The 26,643-nt window shown below is 34.5% G+C and overlaps 1 long non-coding RNA gene across 1 annotated transcript in view; it reads left to right on the plus strand.

Annotated features, from left to right (window-relative positions):
* The first annotated feature begins 2,315 nt into the window (after nucleotides 1-2,315).
* The window catches only part of LOC141559405 (uncharacterized), a 43,263-nt gene continuing 18,935 nt past the window's right edge, over nucleotides 2,316-26,643 (plus strand). Inside the window, exons 1-2 of the long non-coding RNA XR_012487385.1 lie at nucleotides 2,316-2,397; nucleotides 4,111-4,193. This is a non-coding gene — a long non-coding RNA (uncharacterized LOC141559405). The remainder of the gene's footprint in view (nucleotides 2,398-4,110; nucleotides 4,194-26,643) is intronic.

The following is a 26,643-nucleotide window of genomic DNA, read 5'->3' on the forward strand; positions in this document are numbered from 1 at the left end:
CATTAGGTTGTGGGAAAAAAAATGAGTTTGTGTCTCAATTTTTATGTCCTAATCCTAAAGAAGGGCAAAGCCTAAGAATGCCCAAATTACTGAATAATTATAATAACTTCACATATCAGAAAGGTTATTCTTGAGAGTCTGCAAGCTAGGCTTTAGCAATATGTGAGCTGAATATTACAGCAGGCTGGTTTTCAAAGACACAGAGGGTCTAAGACCAAATTACCAACTTCCACTGATTATAGAGAAAGCCAAGGAGTTCCAAAAGAAATCTATTTCTATTTCATTGACTATGCAAAAGTCTTTGGCTGCATGGATCGCAACAAAATGTAGCAAGTCCTGAAAGATCATCTTTAACTGTTAATGCAGATTGAGAAGCAATAGTTAGAACCAACATGAAACAACTTATTAGTTTAAGATAGGAAAAGGAAGATGACAAGGCTGTATATTGTCACCTTATTTATTTAACTTATATGAAGAGTACATCATGAGAAATACTACATTGGACAAATAAGAAAATGAAATTAACATCACTGGGAGAAATATCAGCAATCTCAGATATGCAGACAGTATCACTCTAATGACAGAAAATAAAGAATAATTAGGAAACCACTTGATGAGGGTGAAAGAGGAGAGTGTAAAAGTTAGCTTGAAACAATATATATTAAAAAAAAAAAAAAAACCTAAGATCAGGGCAACTGCTCCCATAACTTTCTGGCAAATAGATGGAGAAGAAATGGTAGAAGTGTGATAGTTTATATTCTTAGAATCAAAGAATACTGCACATAATAATTATATTCTTGAAATTAAAATGCACTTGTTCCTCAGAGGAAAAGCTATAGCAAATCTGGAAACCATACTAAAAAACAGAGACATCATTTTCACCTTGCCAACAAAAGTCCATATGGTCAAGACTTTTTATGGTTTTTCCAATAAAAATGTATGGCTGTGAGAGTTGGACCATAAGTAAAACTGAGGGCTGAAAAATCTATGCTTTCTAATTGTGGTGCTAGAAGATATTTTTGAAAGTCTTGAACAACAACAGCAAAAAGATCAAATCATTCAATATTTAAATAAATTAATTCAGTATTCATTATAAGGACAAATACTGAAGGTAAATTTTAAATACATTGGCCACCTAATGAGAAGACAGAAATCTTTGGAAGAGACCCTAATATTGGAAAAGATAAAAGGCATAAGCAGAAGGGGACAGCAGAAGATGTGATAGCTAATATTATGGAAACAATAAAGATGAGCTTAAGCAAAGTTTAGGAGATAATAAAAAATAGAAGAGTCTGGAATACTATGGACACAACTGAATAATTGAAAAATATTTAACAAACTAAATTTTTAATTTTTTTTCCCTGAGGCTGGGGTTAAGTTAAGCCCAGGGTCACACAGCCAGGAAGTGTTAAGTGTCTGAGACCAGATTTGAACTCGGGTCCTCCTGAATTCAGGACTGGTGCTCCATCTACTGTACCACCTAGCTGCCCCCTAACAAACTAAATTAAAAAATAAAATAGAATATGTGGTTTTCCAAATCAATATTCCAGCCACATGGATCCTTAGACTCCTATTTCTATTTGATTTTGACACCACTGCTCAAAGATACTTAAAAATTATGCTAATGGGCAGATTTAGAGGGGAAGATAACAAGCTTTGTTTTAGACATGTTGACCTTGAGCTATCATTTGGATTTCCCAATGTTCTGGTCCTCTGTGGCTAGAAGAACAAATAAAATATCTCCAAATTCCTTCAGATATTTCAAAGCATGTTTCTAATTTTCACATTTCCAGTCTGCTCATCATCCTATTTGTTTTCTTCTAAATATAATTCCAATTGTCTATTTTTTTTGTTTGGTTTGGTTTGGTTTTTTATAAAATGTAATGTTCAGAGTTAAAGCAGAATACTATAAATACGGCCAAATCAGAATATGTTGGTTCTATTATCTTCATCATTTTGGAAGTTATTCCTTTCTTTATACATTCTATTAGGTATTTTGGCTGCCATGTCATATTTGACCCATTCTTTTCTGCCCATCTTGTATTTGTGAAATGTAACACTTACATTAATCTTTATTAAATTTTCATCTTTTTAATACAGGCTATTCTTCTAAGCTCTCAAGATCATTTTGCATCCAGAATATGTCATCCAATGTCTCAGCTTTGTGTCACATGCCAGTTTGACAATAATAATCATCAACATTTATATCCTGCTTTAGAGTTTTAAAAATAATTTATATAAATATTGTCTCATTTAAGTATCATCACAAATCTTTGAAATGAGTTTTGTTTTTTATACATATTTTACAGTTGGAGTAACGAAGACTCAGAGAAGGGGAAATAATTTTCATATGAGCATACTATATCACTAAGTTCCAGAGGCAGGATTTATTCTCAGGTACCTTATTATTCCATATTTAATAATCTCTATATAACACCATAATGCTCAATTTTGATAACTCAACCCTATTCCAAATTGTGCTGACAACATTGAACAGCATAGGGCTAAAGAAGGATTTCTGATGCCATTCTACCAGAGAATTTCTTCTAAGGTGGCCAGTTAATTGACAAATATTTATTAAGCACTTTCTCTTTTCCAGATACTGAACTAAGTGCTAGGGATACAAAGAAAGGCAAAGGATAGTCCCTGCCTTCAAGTAACTTATATTCTAAAGGGGTAGACTACATACAATCAGTTATGTTCTGACAAGCTATAGGTTAGATACATTTGAAAAAAAAAATCAACAGCAGGAAGGTGTTAGAATTAAGAGGGATCAGGAAAGGTTTTCTTTAGACAATAGAATTTTAACTGGGAATTCCAGGAGGCAAAGATGAGATGGTAGAGCACTTCAGCCATGAGAAATAACTATGGAAAATTGTCAAAGATGGGAATAGAACAGGAAATACATATCACTGAATTTCAGAAAACATAGTGAGGTATAAGGTTTAAGGTATATTTCTGGGGGTGGGGAGTAGGATGGAAATTATGAAGAGCTTTAAATGCCTGTAGATTTTATATTTGATCCTTGAGATGATAGGGAACCACTGTTAATATGTTGAATCTTTCAAATAGTGTCAAATCTATTTTACTGTAATATAATCTAAAGGTAAATATATTATAGATTCTAAATCATCTGATATATCAGTCAAGTTACTCTGTTAATTATGGAAAAGAAGTTAGTTTGACATTAGTTATTTTTAATGATACTACATGGTTATCCCTTTCCTTTTTAAGTGCTCACAAACCATTTCCCTAAGGTTTTCTACAATTTGACTAAGAATTGAAAGAAAGCAAAAGATCTCTAGATAACAGACTCTAGCCTAACAATAAATACTTATTACATTAAGGAAAACATGTTGTGATAACTAGCTCTGGGTCTATAATTCACGAGAAAATGGATTCTTAATAAATTAACATTTTGTTTACCTTTAGTCCAAACAAGTCAAACTCGAAAAAAAAGAAAATTAAATGTGAACGCAACATTTTATTTTCATATAACCCTTCAAGCTTGATGAATTACTTTTCTCTCAGCATCTTGCAAGTTAAATGTGGTAATGTCATTATCACCAATTTAAAAATGATGAAACTTGTTAATTGACTTACCTAAGGTCATAGTGGTAGTAAGTAGGAGACCTAGTCTAAGCCACATCTTCTGACTCCAAATCTGGGACACTGACAACTATACCAGATGTTTTAACCATGTAGACCACAATATTCTCCCATGCAGCTTGACCTGGATTAAATGTTAACAGGGAAACCCAATAAATATAAATCAATATGTGTCCCACAGAGATCCTTATGTACAATTTAGTGGGCCCCATTTCTATTTGTGTTTGATCTCACTACACTATCCTATTCAGTATTTCCCATGTGCCATTGTTACTTTCTTTACCAAATTCCATTGTACCTATCTTCTAGACTTCTCCAGTAGTTCTTTCTGCATAGCAATAATATTGTATCATCAAAGTATGATGATGATGAAGATGCTTTTGAATTATTAAAAATCCATAAGGAATTTTTGCAGTCCTTTCTTCCAGCATTTGTCCTCTAAGAATTTTCAAGCTTCTGATATCTCTTACATATAGACTCTTTTTTTTCCCATAATGTAAGCACAAAGGTGAAAGAGCTGCACTCATCCTGGACTGACATCCAAAGCAAGTGATTTCCCCAGCAAGAAAATCATTTCACAGTGTGTAAGTATCACTTTTCTTTATATTTATTTTCCTCATGCTCAGTAGTCATCTTTATGGTATAAATGAATGAAGGATAGTGGACTCTGCTCTTGGAAATCTAAATGGTATGTTCCCAAGAAATAGAATTAATACCAGATGCACCTGTATTTTTCAAGAAGACAGAAAACCCAAATGTTACATGTTGTGCATATTGGTTACACCATAAACCATATTGAAAACTACTGAACCCCTGTTGTTATTATAGGAAGCTTAGAACTACAAAGAGACTGTAAAGGTTAAAGTCACACAGGATACTTTTTATGAGCTTTTGGAAAAGTTCAGAGTACAAATACTTGCCATGGAATCAGAATACTCACACATTTTATCTACCTGTAGCATGTTTCTCTGATTTGCTGTTACCCATGAATAAAATACAGTATATCCTTACCTTTTAGAAGACAGAATCTAGAGATCTTCATGAATAAACCCATCTTTTAGTATTGGCTCCTACCATAAAATGTTTCAGACAGCTGCTCATTTTCTTTTCAAAGTTCTCCTCTCCTAATCATGCTTTCAATTCCTCATTGTATTAATCAATTAATAAAAATAAACAAAAAATGTCAAAATTGTATCAGGCAGTAGAGATACAAATGTAAAAAGAAGTATTCCCTACCTTCAAGAGTCTTACCATTTCTATCACAAAAATTGATAATGTCACATCAATGTTTCTCTCATGTAAAATTCAGATTCTCTCACAGCCTTGAACATCTAATGATGCAAACTCTGAGCTGATTTGTCAGAAGTAAATGGGTCTAGGGTATTCTTTCATGAACCTTAGATCTAGTTTGCTTATGTTTCTAATATATACCATGAACTATATTTTCTGTTTAGTACTGAAACCATCAATCATTTGATTTCAGAGCTAAGTCAAACTAATATTATGATTGTCATGAATTAAAGATATGATGAAAATTTTTTTAAAAAGTGAAGTTTGGTGATACCATGACCCTAATTTTTATTATGTTGCATAAAGGGTAAAATGGGAAAACCAATGGCTTTGGAGTTAAAAACTGGGGAATTGAATCCTACTTTTATTATTTATGTGATCTTAAAGAATTCAACTTCTTTGGGCTTCAGTTACTTCTTTTCTTCTGTTTACATAATGAGAAACTAGAGTTTTAAATTAAATTTAATTTAGGGTCCCTTATAACTCTAAACTTATTATGCTATGATTTCAACTTATAAATTCTTTGTGAATATTTATATCTCATATAATAGAAAAGAACATTTAAAATGCGTGATATTTTCATTTTCTTTTTTTATTTTCTTTTTAATTTATGGAATAAAACAATCATTTTTATAACATAAAACAACAAAAAGATGATTGCATATGAAACTAAATCTACTATGTACAATTTGCTATCCTTTTAAAATATACAATGAAATCATATAAATTTCTTATTCTTAATTTTATTTGGTAGGTTTGTAAATATTATATAGAGATGGAATTTTGCTCTAACTTTTTGAAGACCAAGAAACCTTTGGTGAGGCATTGATGATCTGTAATATGCATTATTTTTCTTTTTAACGTGAAAGATGTGACCAAAACTCAAGGACATCTACTAGCATTGGTAGACTTAGTATTACTAGAGAGATTACAGATTTAAAAAAAAATTAAAAATCTAATAATCCTAAATCTTAAAATAAATAGTTTAATATTCTTGGGTTCTCTTCTCAAAAGACTAAGAATAAAATATAAAAGTCAAGAATATCTTCAACTAAAAGTGAAGATCTACCATTGGAACTCCCTACAAAGAGAAAAGTATTACACATCCTATATTAGGAAATGGCTGATAAGTTGATTTTTAGATAGCAGAGGTACGTCTCAAGTTGCAAAGTTAATAGAAATAGTAATTATATTTAGATTTACATGTAACTCTTTTCTTCCTTTCTCATTCTATATTGGAATTATCTTATATTATCTCACTGTGATATTCAAACTCAAATGCATTTCACATTTATCAAGTGCTTACTAGAGGAAGGTTCTTATGAACTACGGTTGGGATTCAGAGATAAATAAGACTCAGTGCCTGGCTTCAAAGGGTTAACAATCTAGTCAGAAAAATTAGACACATAGAAAAATGGATTATATTAAGAAGTCCACACAAGGTTCAATGAGACTGCAAAGGTAGAAAAGGTGTTTATATATTGCATTCTTACTAATTGCTCTATGGCGAGAGTCACTATCATTTTTACTTCCAAGTCCAAAATAACCATTCCTGGACCATTCCAACATCTGTGTTGTCTTTTAGAATATAAACTCCTTGAGGACAAGTGTTAGGATTACTAAGTGAGAACTGAGGTTGTCTGGACAGTGACAAGGTGAGAATTCAGGTTTTCTGGACAATTACAAGGTGAGAACTCAGGTTGACTTGATAGAGGGGGCAAGCTCATTGGCTGGGGTGGTTCTTCCCAGAAGCCCTTGCATTATCCCACGCCCATTCTCTGGGAGGATAAAAAGAGACAGCAATGGGCGCAGAGGGCAGATCGGCCTGGAGAAGGATAAGAGCTGGAGGAGATTCAGAGCCAGGATTCAAGAAGAAAGACTCTGCATTGCATCAGGCTTGACGGGGCTCTCTGCAGGAAGGGAAGTCACTTCTTTGGACAAGAGTTAACAGCAACTGCCTGGAGACAACGGTTCGCTACAGGAAGAAGAATCTGTCTGAGAGATTTGAGTAGACACAGCAGATCTCTTCCCAGAGAGCGATCCAGCAGCTTCTGGAGACGACAGCTCGTTACAATTGGCGTCCACACGTGGGGCAAGGACTTTTGCTTATCCTGACAAGAGGAGCTAGACCAGACCTTTGCAATTTGGCGCCCGAACAGGGACAGATACAGTCCTGATTCCAGTGGAAAAGCTTCCGATCTAGATCTCAGTCTCTCTGACCCAGAACCGTGAGTAACGAGGAAACTTTGTTAAAGATTAAGTGAGTGTGCTAATAGATAAATAAGTAACTTGTTAAGGGCTAAACCAGGAATCTCTTATAGTGAAATGGGGCAAACACCTTCTGTTCAAGGAAAATGTTTAGAGAGCATCATCAAGGTTATGAAAAGCCAAGGATTGATTATAATTTTGGAAGAGATTACTGAACTTTTAAGAACTGTGAAGGTTATATGTCCTTGTTTCTCTCTGGAAAAAGAATTGGATCCAGATGAGTGGAAATTAGTAGGAGAGCAATTAGGTGAACACTACAATTGTCTTTGTGACATCTTACCCTTTGGTTCCAGACCAAACTCAGTTTCCAAAGATACAATTCATACCTACAATTTAATCCAAATGGCTTTAAAAAATGTTATTCTAAAGGAAGAGATGAAGGAGCAAAATGGGGAGGTGTCAACTAAACTAGGTGAAAAGGATGAATCAGATAACAATGAAGTTAAGTACAATTCTGAGCAACAGCAACAGGAGCACCTCCCATCTCCTCCCTCAATTAACCCTTCATGGGTGGAGCAAGAAGGAGGAGAGGAAGAGGCAGAAACACAAACAGAATTGCCTGTGATGCAGCCTAAGCCTATGACAAGATTAGAAAAAGCATTGGTTAAAGCTAAGAGAGAAGGACAGGATATAAGTGATTTTATACATGCATATCCTGTGATTGAAAATACTGACTCTGTAGGTAAAAAAAGGAGAAGATATGCACCTTTAGATTTGAATAAAATTAAGGATTTGAAAAAAGGTTGTACCCTTTATGGGGCTACATCAGCTTATGTCAAAATGTTACTAGATGGTTTGTCTTATGAAGTCCTAACCCCGAATGATTGGAAATCCATAGCAAGGATATGCCTGGAACCTGGAGAAAATTTATTATGGCTTTCGGAATTTCATGAATTATGTAAAATTCAAGTCAGATGCAATTTGGAAATAGGAGTTAACACACAATTCACTTTTGAGCACTTAGCTGGTGAAGGTCAATATGGAGAGAATTCGGAACAGATTAATTATACCATGACAATATATGAACAAATTGCTAAGGCTGCAATAAAAGCTTGGGGTGTCCTTCCTGGACAGAAAGATCGTGGAGAGGCTTTCACTAAAATACAGCAAGGTCCCAATGAACCTTTTGCAGATTTTGTGGGACGTTTGCAAACTGCTGTCAAAAGAACTATTGGAGAAAATTCAGCTACAGAAATAATGACCAGACTTCTGGCTAAGGAAAATGCCAATGAGATTTGCAAAAGAATTATATGGGGATTAGACAAAGATGCTCCTTTAGAGGAGATCATAAGACGCTGTGCTACAGTGGGAACAAATGCTTTTTACACCCGGACAATGATGAACATGGAAAGACAGGGTCCCTCCTGGCAAGGGACTTCTAGAGAAACTCGGAGATGTTTTCAATGTGGAAAAATTGGACATCTAAGAGCTCAGTGTAGGTATGGAGATACAGTGAGAAGACAGGGTGAGAGAAGACCTAAAACCCCATGTCCAAAATGCAACAGAGGACTCCATTGGGCATCAGAGTGTAAACTAATTCAGGGAAATAGGATGAGGGGCCCAGATCCAGGGCCCCAGGCAAAAAAGACTTGGGGCATGATGGCAGCTGATGTTACACCCAAAGAACTTTTAGAAGGCCAGGACTCTGATTTAATCAATCAGCAGAAAAGTAATCACATGGCAGAAAGGGATTACCTGATAAGTGAGCCAAAAGGCAATCAGATTGCAAAAATGGATTACACTTGGGGAGAATACAGGCCTTTTAAACCAACATGGCTGTGTCCAGTGCAAACAATTCCAATGTAATTGCCAGATGATGAGAAGAGATTTAGAAAGTCGTAAATAGAAGGTAATTAGATAGGTTAACTGCCTGGGAGAGAGGGTTTGCTTGTATTTCTTCAGCTGGAGAAGGAATCAGATGGGTGCCAACAAGTCATATTCGCCTTGTCCATCAGAGAGAGACAGAAAAAGAGAAAGACCTCAAAATAAAGGAGAAGATCTAAGAAACATCTGACACTGAAAGAGCATGGATAATAAGAAGACTGTTAAAGAACTTTAAAAACCAGCAGGAATCATTGGACTTCCTCACACAAGATGAGACTAATGGACAATGGACTTATGGACATTTATAAATTTTCAATTTATGATTATGTTATATACTTCTAGCATGTGTTATGTTACTATGTTACTATGTGCTTATGTAATTTATGTAATTATCTGTAATACTTCCCATATTGATGGATTTATGTTTCAAGGTCATGACTGTCTTATGTTCTAAATCAAAAGAAAGGGGGAGATGTTAGGATTACTAAGTGAGAACTGAGGTTGTCTGGACAGTGACAAGGTGAGAATTCAGGTTTTCTGGACAATTACAAGGTGAGAACTCAGGTTGACTTGATAGAGGGGGCAAGCTCATTGGCTGGGGTGGTTCTTCCCAGAAGCCCTTGCATTATCCCACGCCCATTCTCTGGGAGGATAAAAAGAGACAGCAATGGGCGCAGAGGGCAGATCGGCCTGGAGAAGGATAAGAGCTGGAGGAGATTCAGAGCCAGGATTCAAGAAGAAAGACTCTGCATTGCATCAGGCTTGACGGGGCTCTCTGCAGGAAGGGAAGTCACTTCTTTGGACAAGAGTTAACAGCAACTGCCTGGAGACAACGGTTCGCTACAGGAAGAAGAATCTGTCTGAGAGATTTGAGTAGACACAGCAGATCTCTTCCCAGAGAGCGATCCAGCAGCTTCTGGAGACGACAGCTCGTTACAGACAAGAACAATCCTGTTTTTTGTATTTGCTTTCCTAATATTTAGCACAGTGCCTGCTATATAGATAATCTTTAATAAATTTTTTTTTCATTCATTCACTCATTTATTACTAGACTCACTGTTTGAGGTAGAGATTGTCTTAGAGTATTGCCTGCAGCACTGAGAATTAAGTGACTTGTCCAATATGTGTCAGAGACAAACTTTAATTCAGATCTTCCTAGTTTTGAGAATGGCTCTCTCTCTCCACTAAGCCACACTATTTTCCAAATTGTCACCGTTGTGAACAATCTAGTCTATTAAAGATATATTGTAGAGACAGAGCCAAGATGGAGGAGGGGACTCACCAGAGCTCTCCCCCACTCTTTGCCACATTTCTTATCTAACATTAATCACTGGGCCAATTGCCTCAATTCAGCTGAGACCTAGGAAAGACCTTAGTGTAAAAAAAGAAGTCAAAGTCTTATTCTACATCCAGAGCCATGTCCAGTCATTCTGATCTATGTCTTGCCACTAGACCCAAATGGCTCCAGAGAAAAAAGTGAGGCTGGTGGCTTTGTGCAGCCCATCCTTCCTTAAATCCAAGTCACTTGTGTGTCATAGCATCACCTTCCCGATGTCATGTTCCTCTTTGAGAACAAAGGACAAATAACAATTTGACTAATGCTGATCAAAAAAGTATCATGCAGACAGGATAGCTCTTCTAATCTTTATTGTATAATGAGAAACTGGAGCAGAGTTGAAATGGCCAGTATACAGTGCTGAGTCACGTGTGAAAATTATACAAAACACAGTCCCGAGATTTAATCATTCAACCAGATAACTTTAGGTTTCCTTGTCTAAGCAACTTGCTCCAAAGTGAATTTAATTATAGCATGGAATAAATCATTTTAAAACTCCACCTCTGGGAAGTCCAAACTCTTATATGCCCCACTCAAGGTTTAACATCAAACAATTTTAGGAAGCTAAGCCTGAAGTGTTTCCTAACCCTTTTGGAATTTCAAGGGCTAGAGAAGTGATAGGTGTGAATAATGTAGGTTGTGTAACAGCAAGACTGTCTTTCATGTTTCCTGTGATGTTTGGCATCATTTAATAGGTCATTTTGTAGATTTAGAAATTCAAGGGCATCCTTATAGAGGCTGAGTATTTCCTCTCAGGCACTTACCCTACAATTCTAGTAGTTACGTCAGGAGAACAGTAATGCCTGGTCATGGAGGCCAAGCCCAGTGGAAAGAATCTCCACAAGTGTGATTAACTGAAAGAAACAGGAGCAGTCTGTAGTCTAAATAAACACTGTTGTTTTTCCCAGTCAGAAGAGAGGCAAATGAATTAGGATGGGAAAAGTTTACTCTCATGTCGAAAGAGATGAGAAGATCTGAGATTTCTAATTCAGGTTCTGCAACTTATTAATTGGGTACCCATAAGCAGTAACTTAACCTCTCTGGGTTCTTTTTCTGATCTATAAAATGAAAGGATTTCACTAGTCTTTTTAATTCCCTGCTACTTTACCAGTGCTCATTCACTCAAACTAATGTATATTTAACTTTAAAATATGCATATATGTTAACTTTATTTTCATGTTACATGTATATGTCTATAAATATACATGCATGTTTATATGTACTTATTTTTCCCCTCTAAAGTTCTTCCTCATAGAAATTGTTCTATTCTTCAAACTTTTATCTCCAATACCTAAAATGTTGCCTGGTTAATTGATAGTTTTCCAAGAGCTACTAAGCTTTAAGTTTACATATGATTTTCAAATTAACAAATAGCCTGATTATAACTATATTATTTTAGGGGGGTTTTTTGTGTGTTTTTTTTTTGTTTTTTGCCAAAGACTATTAGAAAATTTCCAGAACAAAGAATAGAGTTTCTTGTCCTTACTAAGATTTAGATTTGACAGAAGTCTTATAAGTCATCTGGTCCAAATCCTCTTAATTTATAGATACATGAGACACAGTGATGTTGAGTGACTTCTCCTCAAGGTCATATAAATATTAAGAAGCACTGCTCAATTTTGAATCAGGATCTTCTGACTCTCAGTGACAGAGCTCCATCCACCGTGCTGTCATGATACATTACCCAAAGAGAGTTTCCAGGTATGCAAGTTTCCAGGCATGAAAATATGTAACATTTCAAAGCTAATCTCAAAAAAGGAATCTCCAGACCAATACATTATCATTTTAATTTAACCACAGAATAAATTTCTATTTGATCTCTGAAGCAGCCAGTGAAAGGACAAACAGATATCCTCAAGTTACATACCTGTCAGGGTTGAATGGCAGCTAAACTTTTCTCCAATTGATGTGTAAATTCTGGCAACAACAAAAAAGGCAGAAATAAACATGGAAGGTCTTTTATTTCAGAGGCTCCAAGAATATAGATTCACCAAGCAAAAGCAATACAATGGTACCTGTAGGTTGATCATAGGAATTATATTTCAATAAAAAAAAAATTAAGTGATACCATGTGAAAAGCATTATACTAGATACTGATCTGGCAAAAGAATAGGCAAGGGTTGAGCATGGGAATTAAGCATGGTTTGACAAAAGATTGCTATACAGGCTTTTCTAAGCTGTGTACAAACAAGTAAGGTTGACCATGTTAGCATTCTTGAATAATAATTTGATGAGAAAAAAAGTGAGTTGGTCAGTAAAAATTTATTAATCATCTCCTATGTACCAGGCACTATGCTAAATACTGAGAATGTTGTTGTTCTACCTTTGGTCTCAAAGGACCAATGATATGAGCAACTTATTTGTGAAATGGATTTAAGTGAAACAGAACTACACAAAGTCATCAGCCTTGCCCTCTCCTCAAGATTGATTAGAGTCCAGTGACAAGACAAATTTGAGTTGAGACAACTGGTGATGGCCCAGCATGCAACGGGTAACTTTGGCCTTTCTAAATTAAGGTTTTTCCCAGTTCTCAGTTTGTTTGAAGCCACACCTATTCAAAGAGTAAGGGCTAGATAAGAACTAATACAAAAGATGGCCCAAATTCCCATGCTGCTATCCATGTTTTTGAGGAATTCATGTATATCCAAGCTTATGTAAGAAGATATTTTGGCCAATGATAAAGACATGAAAATTCAATTATGAATCCACAGAAATATAATAAAATTGACTTCTCTTTGAGTTTTTCTATTTCTTCTTAGAAGCAGAAAACTTCTGGGGCAAACACAAACACTTATTATTTATAAAATAATGGGTAGAAATCCACCAACTTGATATATGGTCCTTCCCCTTAATGCTCTAGAGAACTTGTTCAGACCATTCTATCACATTGTGACATAACTTAATCACTGTAAACAATGATATCCTACCTGAATTCATTTTTAATGATTAATATTCTCTCATACCTCCCCTATTTCAGTGATCCTGAACCCCTCATTTTCTATGCTCTCTTTACTACTCCTTTCTACATCCTGACTTCCACTCCTGACTCCCACTCAAAAACCATTCAACCTTTTCACTGAATTCTCTAGATTTCATCTTAAACCTTTTTGACTTTCTTAATTACTCAATTGTCCTCCATTCACTGAGTGCTAGAATCCTCCTAATAATAATACAAAATTTCCCTACTTACATTTTCCAGCAGTAGCTAGACTTCCACTCTTGCCCTAGTACTCACTAGTCATGGGGAAGAGATTAGATTATTTCTCTCTATTAGTACCATTTAGTAATCTCTCTTCATTTAGCATTCATTCAATCCATTTTTTCCTCTAATCATGATTCTAGTAGCTGTTATTTATAGATATCCAAGACATTCTCCTTCCTTCCTTCATGAGTTCTATACCTAGATCATAGTATCTGGGGTTCTGTCAAGGTCAGGTCCTTTCCATTGATGGAAATAATTGAATTCTTCTTCCATACATGTTGGGAAGCCTAAAATTGGATGCTTTGTGCTTGCCATATAATTTTTGTGCTACAGAATCATGTTTGACTCCATTGATTTCATTTCTAATGGCAAAAACTATTCTATATCAAAATATAATTTGTCATTAGCAATGTAAGATAGAATTGACTTGTATATTGAATATAGATCTACTACATCTGCTACACTTTTTTGACCTACTGGTTTGTTCATGTTTATATATTGACTTAATTTTATAGTTTTAGCTGCACTGACATTTTTAAGATCGAATAAAACTGAAATTGATATAACTGAGTTATTAAGCCTTCATTTGGAGGACTGAATAGAAATAGTTGTAGTCTGTGAATCTGAAAGTATGTGGTTATTAAGAAAAAGATTTCTAATTTATAGTCATTTCACAATATTTTTAATGACAAAATGCTTTAGGTTCATTATGCTGTTTAACCCTCATAGCAAACCTGTAAGATAATTATTAGCATAATTATTCCTCTTTTGTAGAAATTTTTACTCAGAGAGGTTAAATGAGTTATTACATAGCTAGGTAGCAAATTATAGAAACTAGAATCTGCATTGGTCTTCATACTCAAGATCCAGATTTGTCTTACATTTGTATAGTTTCTAATGCTTCTACCAATAGAACACAAAATCATCATTTATAAAGGAAATTTTTACTCTTATTAAGTCTGCAATTTTTATGAAAATGAATGTATATATCCATAAGCATTAGTGTATTTTGGATATCTTGTTTAATTTGATACAAGAAGGATTTATTAGATACCTACTATTCCAGAGAATAGATTTTAAATGTAAGGATGAAAATGACAGTCTAGGTAAGAAATAAAGAAGGCCTAAACTGGGGTTGGGGCTGTGTGAATACAATGAATGAGTCTGATACAAAACATGATGTTAATGGAAAAATCTGGATGTAGATTGCAACTCACCTATGTCTACTCATCTATCCCAGTCAAAATTAAAAAGGAAGGGAGGAAGAGATAATGCTCTGATAACTACCCCTGAGCTCAGAGCCAGTCTTCCACAGTACACATTACAGTTATAGGGTAACCTAAAACCAGAATGTGGGTATGCTGTTATATGTGCGTAGGAGATGCAGAATGAAATTCCCAATTACACCTGGATCCTTAGAAGCCAATATTGAGTGATGCTGAGGACATACATATTAGAAAGAAGGAGTCTAATGAAAGGAGTACTGGGAAATAATGGTAGATGTGATTGAGTTGGAAAGAAACTTCATGAATGAACCCACATTCCTGGCTTCAGTATGATCACACATCACTTATCACAACCTCTTTATAGTTCTGTTTAGGCATTCTTCTTGAATTCCATTGTTTTGGTGGATCCAAATCACAATAGAAAAATTTAAAGGAAAGAGCCAGGAAATATCAAATCCCACAATCAGAATACAAAAACATGATCTGATTTTGAGAAAACTGTGTCTAAAGCCAAGATTTAGTGATTGTTCAGGGTAATAATACAAAGGATAAAAACTATATTTAATATTCATAGAAAGGGCCAACAACAGATAATGCAATTTTATATCTGTTATTTCCCTATCTCCAAACACTTGGCTCAGCTAGAGTTAGCACATCTATGTAGAGTGACATTGCAGATCTTTTCCTGGATTCTTTCTTACTCATTTAATTCACTTCTAGTATTTAATAACTCCAATCCTTTGAGACAAAATACATCAAGGAATATATGGTTTCATCCATATGGTACTCCCTCTAATGCAAATCACAATTCATCCATACTTTATAATCCTGTGCCATAATTCACATGCTCCCTTTAAGGTCAGGGAGAGGAAGCTATTTGGGGAGAGAACTCATTCAATATGTTGGTGATTATTTTACACATGTTAGTATTACAAGGGAACAAACATGGAACAAGTGGTGATCATTATTTTCCAGATTATATTGTTTACATGTTTCATGTATGAATTTCATCATTTGTAATATGTAGCACTTCATTTATGCCCACAATGTTTCTCTCAGTTACCTTTGGTTGATCTTTAATTTTATTTTTGATTAACATGGTTCTGACACATATAATATCATCAGAAAATAATGTTCAAAACATAATTTTGGTTTTGTTTTTATGTCGAGAAAAAGTTTGGAATAATTAAGAATATTGCAATTTCCAAAATGGAATATTGCAATTTCCAAAATATTGCTCATCTATTCAATTATGGGCTAAGTTCTTTGTGGATATGCAGTACCTATTATACACACACACACACACACACACACACACACACACACACACACATATATATATATGTACATTCTGAAAGAACCATTCAGTGCTAGGATATACATACAACAATATATCATATTTAGTAAAATATACCTTCATTCATTTGGTTTTTAGTATATGGCTACTTAGACCAAACTCTTTTAAATGATTTATATCTCATTTAGATACTGTGCAGTATTCAGAGGCTTTCCTGGCTTCTTCCCACACTCAAATCAAATTCCACTTTCTGCAGAAATATATCTAGATCCACTTATCCACTGTTTTGAGGCCTTATTTCTGAAATTAAGCTTTATATATAAGTATATTTTCCCCATACATGTTTTGCATGTTGTCTCTGCCATTTGTATGTGGGTTTCTTGAGGACAAAGAATATGATTAAGGTTTTTTTATTCATTTGTTGTTGATTTTTCTTTTACATTTTTTTTTGCATCCCCTATGTTTAGTACAGTGCCTGATACAAAGTCTTTAATAAAACTCATTAACTGTCTGAAAAACAAAAGTTAATTGGGTTCAAATGAAATTAAACAAGGAAGGAAAAAAAGAGAGTGAAAGAAAGAAAGAGAGAGAGAGAAGTAGGGAGGGAAGAAAAGAGAGAGAGGGAGGAAGGGAAGGAGGAAGGAAGGGAAGGAGGAAGGAAGAAAAGGAAGAAGGAAGGAAGGAAGGAAGGAAGGAAGGAAGGAAGGAAGGAAGGAAGGAAGGAAGGAAGGAAGGAAGGAAGGAAGGAAGGAAGGAAGGAAGGAAGGAAGGAAGGAAGGAAGGAAGGAAGGAAGGAAGGAAGGAAGGAAGGAAGGAAGGAAGGAAGGAAGGAAGGAAGGAAGGAAGGAAGGAAGGAAGGAAGGAAGGAAGGAAGGAAAAAATCTGACCTGAAATCAAGGTGACGCCTCAGATAGAGAACCTGCCTTATACACTTGAGCCTGAAAGCTATTTAATAGCAGTTCCTACTAGTAGAAACTGAGACTTTTCTGCATTCCAAGCTGTTTAGCTTGGCTCTTGAAGCAAAAAATCTCAATCTAGAGAGGAATCCTCTAATTTAGAAAAATATTTGAAAATTCATGTCCTTTCTCAATCTTTTTTGCAATGCAAAAACCTCTTAAGGGTTTGTTTTTCCCCCTATCCTGAGATCACTAACTTTGTTAGGGCTTTGTTTTCTAAAAGAAATGTGTTTTAAAATGTTTTAAGATTTAAAAAAAAAAAAAGAAAGAAAGAAAGAAATAGCCAAGTCTCTTCCTTGTCATATAATAGAGAAGAGTTTTTTTTCAGGTTTTTTTGGGGGGCGCGGACTAGTAAAGATTAAACGTTTTGTTAATTTTGTATCTATGGCAACATCTTATTATTATTATTATTGTTATTATTATTATTATTACCTTTGAATTGATTTTGTTTTCTGACTGATAGGTGAAAGTAATCATATCAGTGAAGTCTCATAAGATGTGCCTTGAAGTAACTATTAACTCACAATGTAACCTTGACTGGGACATAGTCTTCTCTGACAAGCCAAAATGCTGAGTCATCATGGCAGCGAGTCCTCAGAAGTTTACAGAAAAGCTCTAGGTTCACATTCAATGTCTATTACTTGCTTTCCCTGGTTAAATATTTGTTGTGCATGCGCAGAATTGCTATTTCTGGCACTAGGTGACTTACACCAAATGCATGAGTTGCTTTACCACACCTATATGAGATACATTGTCAGAGGTGAGTCTTTGAATTGCCATTTTGCTCTAAAGAACACTTACTGACTGATCCAATCATTTTGGAAAGCCTTCTGGAATTATGTTCAAAGAGCTATACCACTGTTTCATCCAGAGATGATTAGAGGGAAATTAGAAGAACCTAGAAATTCTAAAATATTTATAGCAGCTCTCTTTGTAATGGCAAAGAATTGGAAATTGCAGGGCCCAACAACAGGGGAATGGCCGATTGTGATGCAATACTAGTGTGCTATAAGAAAAGATGAGCTCAATGATCTTAGAAAAACATGAAAAAACTTATATAAATCAATGAAGAAAAAAATGAGCAGAACCAAGAAAACATTGTATGCAGTAACAATATTGTTATAAGAATGACTTTGAGTGAACAATTTATTTTGTCTATTGTAAATACCCAAATTAACTATAAAGAACATATGAAGGTGCTATCAGCATTGAGAAAGAACTGATAAATAGAAGTATGTACAGAATAATTTTACATATATTATATATATATATATATATATATATATATATAATGGTAGCCATCTCTAGGGAGAAGGAAAGAAAAAAAAAGAAGAAAAAGAATTGTATAAGATAAATTTTGATATATATTTGAAAGAAAAAACTAGTTGTCCATAGATGATTTGCAGTTTCATGGACAACCATCTTTTATTGTGCTATATCATAAATGCTTGTTTTAACACATAAATTAATTTTTTTAAAAAAGAATACTTTCATCATTTACCTACCAAATATTCTTAATAGTATTAAATAATGCAATCTTATTCTTGATTACCATTAGAGTTGCCTGAGAAACAAGCCTCTAAAATTCATGATCCTGAAATGGGCAAAGATTTCTAGGCAAGGGAGCACTCTCAATAAAATACCGTATTCCCTTTTGTTTTTTTTCTCTACCACAATAGTACATTTCTTCCCTGATACTATATTATGATAAAATAACCAATAAGACCTTTGTGGTTACAGTAAGCATACATTAAACTCATTTGAGTCATAAAATTAACAGTTCAGAAATAGACACCAATAAAGCAACAATGTAATCCTAGTTTAAAAGATAGATTAATCAATATAGTCTGAAAGCCTGAGAGGTGAGGCAAGAGAAGTTTCATCCTCTTTTTCATTATTTGCCTGAAGAACATAATTTACATGTCTTTGTCTCACTTTACACCTGTTTTCTAGATATCTTTGAGGGATGTTATGAAGTTTAAAAGTTAGGCCTAAAAGGGACCTTGAGAGGGCCTTGAGTCAATGCCATAGTGTTCAGGCCAAACATACCTAGATTTAAATCATTCTGAATGGATGATAAGCTAGACAAATTTCTAGCTAATATTTAAAAATCCAAAGAGATTCTTAACTTTTACTTCTTACCTACTTTAGTGTAGAGCCAGGAATGCAATGAAGGATTTGAGTTAAAGTAGTAAAAATGCTGACCAGACATCATGAAACTAGGATGATAATTCTAACTCTTCCACAACCTAGCTGAATTTTCTTGAGAAAATCTTTTTATCTTTCTGGACCTCAATTTGTTGTCATTGAAATGAAAGCACCATTTGTACTTGATGATTTCTAAAGTTCCTTCTAGCTTTAAAATTCTGTGACATTCCATACAATTCTATTTCTTACTTGTTTTTTATTCAGTGGATAAAAGGGAAAAAATAATCAACATTTTCCATATAATTGTAAGTTAACTTGGTTACTACTATTTAGTGTCTTGCCATTTAGCTTTCATTATTGTATTTTTAATTCCTAGTTCCAAGAAATAACTAGTTTTTTATTGTTCAATCATATCCAACTCTTCATGACCCTGTGAACCATATAGTCCAAGGTGTTTTCTTGGCAAAGACCATGCCATTTTCTTCTTCAGTTGATTAAGATAAACAGAAATTAAGCAACTTGCCAGGGTTACACAGCTCATAAATGTCTAAGGCCAAATTTGAACTCGTCTTACTGACTATAAGCTCAGCTCTCCATTCACTTAGCCATCTAGTTGCCTAACAACAGTAGGCTCTTGATAAATGTGTGTTTATTTATTAATTGATTATGTTTTTTCATAATTCTTATTCCTTCATTCTTTTTTGTGGTATGATTCTCGAATAATATAATTATTCTATTATCTGGGATTCCTGAGCACATTTTTTTAAGTTTTCAAGATAAATGGCATATTACTACTCAGAGGCATAAAAGTTTTTCCATACTTAATCTTTGTAAATGAAATCATGCTCCTTATCAATATTTCTCTAATGTTTAATTTCTCCAAAATATTATGCCACTTAGCATTTTCCCGTACTCTATATCATCAAATTTAATGTATGTGATTTATATTAATTGCATTCTTATAACTTGTTTTTCCTGAGGTTTTGATGTAATTTCTAAACAACTTCAGACCACCAGTCTGTGAATTATTGATCTTGACTCAGAAACATCTTTTTTTTTTCTTTGCACTAATAATTGTTGTATAATAATTCTTTTTTTCCTTTACCACATGCTCCCAATGGGAAATGTGAGGGCCCCATTATTTTTTAAAATATCTGCAACTGGCTTGAACCTCCATCCAGAGCTTCCTGTCTTCAAATCTGAGGAAATTTTCTCAGGGGAAATTGTTATTCTCATCACATTGAGTAATATAACAGAAGAATCCAATCTCTACCTTTCCTTGAATGATAGGGTTTTTCCATCTTCTACATAGGATAACCTTTCAGGAATGAAAGATCAGAGCAAAAAACTCTGAATAATAAGAGTCCCAGAGCTTAGCACTATCTCCCCCCACCCCAACTCCTATTAGTAATTACCAGTTTTCAGACTCTTTTAGGCAGTGATAGCCTTTAGTGAATGACTCCTCATAACATCAGTTCACATTTCTCAATCATCTAGCCATAAGCAATTCATAAGAATCTAGGGACAAGTTTGTATAACTGTTTTTAGTTAGTCTCCTAATGTATATGAGTTTTTTAATATTATGGATCATAGTTTAAGCTCCTAGTTGTTATTGTCTCCTTTCTCTCTCCAAAATCATGTTGGATTTTTGTGTGTGGTGATCTTGTGTGTGTGTGTGTGTGTGTGTGTGTGTGTGTGTGTGTGTGTGTGTATTGAGTATAAATTTGCAAATATACATCTTTTCTCCCTTCTGTAGAAACTTCTTAAGGTAAAAAAGTTAATTAATATATGTCTTTGCATCCCTAGGGACTAGGACAGTGCCTGACTAATAGGTACTGAATAAATAAATAACTGGTAATTGATTGAATGAATGAATGTCCCCTGTAGTCTCTAAATTCCTCGAGGGCAGAGACTTTTGCATTTGTGTCCCCAGAACCACCTCATCCTGACTTCTCTAATTCAGAGGCCCTTAATCTTATTTGGGGCTCGAACCCCTTTATTTAAAGATGCATTCTGGGATGATGATGGAGTAGATCACAAATTTCTAATTTCTCCAGATTTTTGTTGGTATAGTGAAATCTCTGGATCTTTTTTCAGAATAATGTTTTAAAATAAATTAAATTGATTGAATGGGATTACAAAGAAATCCAATTACAATGAAATTTCATTATCAAACTTAAAAAAAAAAAAGTCCAGGAGTTCTTTGCCATTTCCTTCTCTGTTAGAGTAAGGCAAACAGAGACTAAACAACTTACTCAAGGTTCCATATCTAGTAACTGATGTTGAATTTGATTCTCAGATTCTGAACCTGTCAGGGGCAGTGAACTATCCACTGTGCCTCCACAATGCTGCCTCCACTTAACCCTTCTTAATAAATACTGGAGAACTGTTTAGTTTAATGTAATTTTAGATTTAGGCCATATCTATCTTGAGCAGCAAAATCAGACAGCAGGATGGCCTGTTTAATCTGCCCAGTCTCCCTTAAATTCATCACAACTAGATCAACCACACTGAACAACCTAAGTGAACTTGACCCACCATGCTTCCATCCAATTTCATAGATATGGATATAGTTTGATTTTATAATTTAAGTCAATATATTTATATACACATCTTTTGCATCTCATTACTTGAAGGAGCCAAAGTCTTTGAATTTCAACAGCACATTATAAGAGAATAACAGAGGGTGAGTATTTATAATAAATAGAGGAAAGTCCTAGATTAGCAAGAATTGCTGTTTTCAATGCTCTCAGGCTCATTTAGTCAGGAACTAACTAGAAACTGTCACTACCCTGTGCTTCCAGGCATTTTCACCAGAGATTTCAAAGGGAAGACCATTGTTCACATCATCAATATTTAATTGCTTCAGAGATGTTGGGCAATTTTTCTCCCTCTCAAAGAGATTCCATATGTTGTAAATATCTATGGGTTTAAGCAATTTTTTCTCTTGTTTGAATCAATGCCTTGATCATCATTATTTCTTAAGCAATAAATCAAGGATACTTTTATTTTTATTATTTCTGAGCTCTTTTATCCTCATTATCATTTTTGCTCAAAGTTGTTGCTTATGCTTTTTTGAACAGTTCAATCTGTCTCAAAGATAGGCATTCATCAAGCTCTCTCCTAAAGCACTGCAAATACCTTTAAACAATGACTTCAAACAAAAAGATGTAGTAGAAAATTTTTCTAGCTGAAGACAACAAAAAAGGTCTGTTGCATCAGGGTGAGAATCCAGTGAAATCCCATGTGTTTTGTACCACCACAGCCCCAGCCCCAGAAAACCAGGATTATGTTTGGGACCTCTGAATCAGTGACAGCAGTTGTGGTTTCCAGACCTCTCAGCCCAGGAAAATCAGCAAGAAGATAGATAGGGGGGGAATACGGTTAGCAATAGTAACTATGAAAATAATTTTGAAACAAGTTTCTCAGATGAAGGGCTCTTAACTCAAACAAGTAGGGAATTTAAATTAAAAAATAAATAAATAAGAGCCATTCCCTAATTGATAAATGATCAAAATGCCTAAACAGATATAAAATGATAAATATCCTTTGATCTAACAATACCACTACTTGATATATATTCCAAAAGTGTTTTCTATATGTATAAATATGTTTATAGCAGCTCTTTTCTCAGGGCAAAGAATTGGAAATTGAGGGGATGCCCATCAATTAGGGGAATGGCTGAATGGACTGTGGTATGTGGTCATGATGGAATATTGTTGTTCTGTGGAAAATGATAAGTAAGATGGTCTCAGAAAAACCTGCAAAGTCCTTTATGAATTCAAGCAAAGTGAAATGTACTGTGTAACATTGTAGAAATATCAGCTGTCAATGATTTTGCTATTCTCAGCAATACAATGTGATTCAAGACTACTCTGAAAAACATAGTTTAAAAAAAATCTATCTATACCCAAAGAAAATACAGACTGAAACATACCTTTTTTTAACTTTATTTTTCTTGAGGATTTTTTTTTTTTTGGGGGGGGCTGAGATCTATGTTTCCTTTTCAAGATGACATGTAAATGTTTTGCATAACTTCACATGTGCTTTCTCAGTGAGGGAAGAGAAGAACAGGAGAGAATCTGGAACTCAAAATTTTAAAAACAAATAAAAATGTAAAAAAATTTTACATGTAATTGGGAAAAATAAAAATATTAAATTAAAAAAGAGTTCTGAAACAATATAGTGTGAAGGGCTAGAACTGAGCGAATGCACTTGGATAATGGAGCACATGAGACTAATTGCCAATTGGACAATTCTCTATTAACATGTTTGAAGGATGACCTTCCCCAACTATTCTGTTCTGACTTGATTGGTGGGACAAAAAAGGGGAAGTGACTTGTGTGGGTGGAGTAGAAGGAGGAAAATGGGGCATTCTCCTGGTGGTGGAGAGAGTGGAGGAGGTGCGGAGATTGCTAGATCTAATCTCCTGACAGCGACCTCAAAAGACCAAGAAGAAAGACTTTTGAGTATCTTGACCCTGGCTGATTTCTGGGAAGAGTTCCATCAGTATAGGTCCAAGTTTTTATGTACATCATCAACAGAATGGGGCCCATGGATGGCCTTTCATCCTGCATGAGATAGAGAAACTCTGTCTCTAAGACAGACCACCAATCAGCAAATAAATGAAGGAAGGAACTAACAAATCAATGAATGAATAAATAAATGAAATAATTGTTACTATTTAAAAAGGTCCAGAAATACCTTGAAAGCCCATTCTTGGTTTTCAATCTTGTTAAGGAGAACATACATAAATATTTGAAAAGACTAAACAATGAAAGACAGCACTTGAGACAATTTATTGTTAATATATTTTTTCACAATTGCATTTGAAGACAATTTTTAGTACTCATTTTTACAAGATTTTGAGTTCCAAATTACTCTCTCTCCTTTTCCCTCTTCCTAAAATGCTAAGAAATTTGATATAGATTACATGGTGCTATATTTCCAGATTAGTCATAACAGTAAGAGAAGAAACAGATCAAAAGGATAAAATAAACCCAAAAAGAAAAAAAAAAAAAAAAAAATATATATATATATATATATATATATATATATATATATATATATAGTTTGAATGCCAAATGTAATGTACACTTGCCATAAAGACTATTTTATGGAGAATTCACAAAAAACAAGTGCTAACAAGATGGTCAGAAAAAGCAATACAAGGACACTCTCAAGGTCTATCTTCAGAATTTTAGAATTGGAGAAATGGGAGACACTGTCACAGGACCACTCAGCATAGCATGCCCTCATGAGAGAAGGTGCTGTGTTCTATGAGCAAAATAGAATTGTATTAGCTCAGAAGAAATTCAAGATGCACAAACTTAGAGAATCTACCGCAAATGTTCATAGGGACTATTAGTCTAGATTGTGACAGAGCATTTTAGCTCATCTTGGTCTAATTGGCCACAGTAAGACACACTAACTTGACTCTAATATTCTGATGTCATTTTGTTCCTCTTTGAGAGCAAAGAACAAGAAGCTATGTGATTATTTGAAAGTCACTTATATTCTCTAAGCATCTTCTCCTGTAAAATGGTATAACATTACATTCATATGTGCACTCACACACAGATACACACTACATGTGCATGCAATATATACACATGTGTACATGTGTGTATACCCACAAGTATGTTCCATGATACTATATAACATTATAACTATATCTCACTAGAATTGTTGTGAGATTCATATAGGATATGTATGTATTTTATATATGTATATATATAATATATATATGTGCATGTGTGTATTAAACATCTATGTATGTATAATGCTCTGTTAATTTTTATCCCTATGCTTCAGTTTTTGTTATCACAATTCTTCTACTGATATCTTTGCCTTCTATTTAAAAATTTTGTTGTTATTTTTCTGAAGCGTCCTTGTCTAGTCTCTGTGATTGTAAGCTGAGACTGGGCTTTAAACTCCTTTGTATTCTTCATAGAGCCTAGCCACCTAAGTGATTTAACTCAATGAATATGGAATTGATTTACTATGTCATTTCCTACTTTATACCAAGTGGCAGTTTTGTCCATGTGTTCATGAGTTAGTGCCATGTTTTCTCTAAGTCACACCAATTTAGATGTTTCTCCTCAGAGATATTACACTTGCCATAGTAACAGAGCTTTTTTCTAGCTCAATCATTAACAGTAAAACAGTGAGGTAAATTTATCATCCCAAATTTTAAAAAAATAACATGATCTTGAATGATCACAAATCCTCACTTCTCTTTCCCCCTCCCTCCATTTAAAATGTTCTTTAATATCATTATCATCACATTTTTATGGATTTTCCCCTAAATGTTTGATTTCTATAAATCTACAAGCTTTAAACAATTCAGTTTATTAGATTTAGCCAGGAAATCTAATTGTCTAAAATATATACTTCTCTTATCCTCTTTTTTAGAAAAATTAGGAAAAGCCAGAAGGTAAGGAAAATAAAAAAGGAATATAGGATTTAGGCACCCTTTTGCCTTTATAAAACTTTGCATTTGAGTCATTACTCGTGTGTCTCCTCTGCTTTCCAAACCCTCAGGAGACTAGATAATTATTGAATGATATATTTGTCTAGGTAGGCTAACTGTCAAGTACACTAAGAACTGTCGAGAGAACTCTGAGAAGGTAACCCTGTAGGCTGCTGACCTGTCATCTGTAGTTTCTCATTAAAAAAAAAAAAAAGTTCATGTTCTTCTAAACAGTATAAAGTTGAAGGGATTTCATTGCTTGACCTTACCTCCAGAGTAGTAGGCTATTGGATGTGAGCAAAAGGATATGAATAAGAGTTCTGATCAAAGTGATATTTCCTTCTCCGACATCCCAAGGTCAGACAAAGCTAACCAGTTATTCTTATGTCCTAAGAAGGTGTCACTTCCAAATTCTATACTTCTTTTGGGGGCTTGATTTCAAGAGGCAGCCATTGTTGTTTCTGACTTTGTGACAGAATCCGAGCTTCTTGCTGGCGAAAAAAAATAAGAGCATATTGACAGATTGATTTCTGTTCAATTAACTCATTTCAGTCATAAGTGAGTATGATGTGCTGTTCAGAAATAGAGGAACAGATGTTATCAATCTGTCCCAGATTCCATTTCTTATTACCAGTGCCTAAAACACATCAAAGAAGGCAACATTTCCTGTCCTGATTTGATAAGAGGTGCTACAAAAACACCTTTCTCTTATAAAGTCATCATTTCTCACCCCCTCTTCATCATTTTGGTGAATTCCTTTTTTTTTTTTTTTTCCTTTCCCCCTATAGCTTTTTTTTTTTTTTTGGCTCAATATAATAAGGCTCACCAGGAATAAGCCTAAGTGTACACAGACCATGATATTATGAGAGTAAGGGCTGGTTTTTGTTTGGTTTTGCCTTTCTTTGTAACTTTGTAGCTTAGTAGTACTTTAGTTTAGGGGTACTTGGCACATAATGGGTACTCAATAAATACTGACAGATGAATTAACTAAATTAAATTGTGTTGGGTTCTGGTT

This window comes from Sminthopsis crassicaudata, chromosome 3 (assembly GCF_048593235.1).
Source record: "Sminthopsis crassicaudata isolate SCR6 chromosome 3, ASM4859323v1, whole genome shotgun sequence".
NCBI classification, from domain to species: Eukaryota; Metazoa; Chordata; class Mammalia; order Dasyuromorphia; family Dasyuridae; genus Sminthopsis; species Sminthopsis crassicaudata.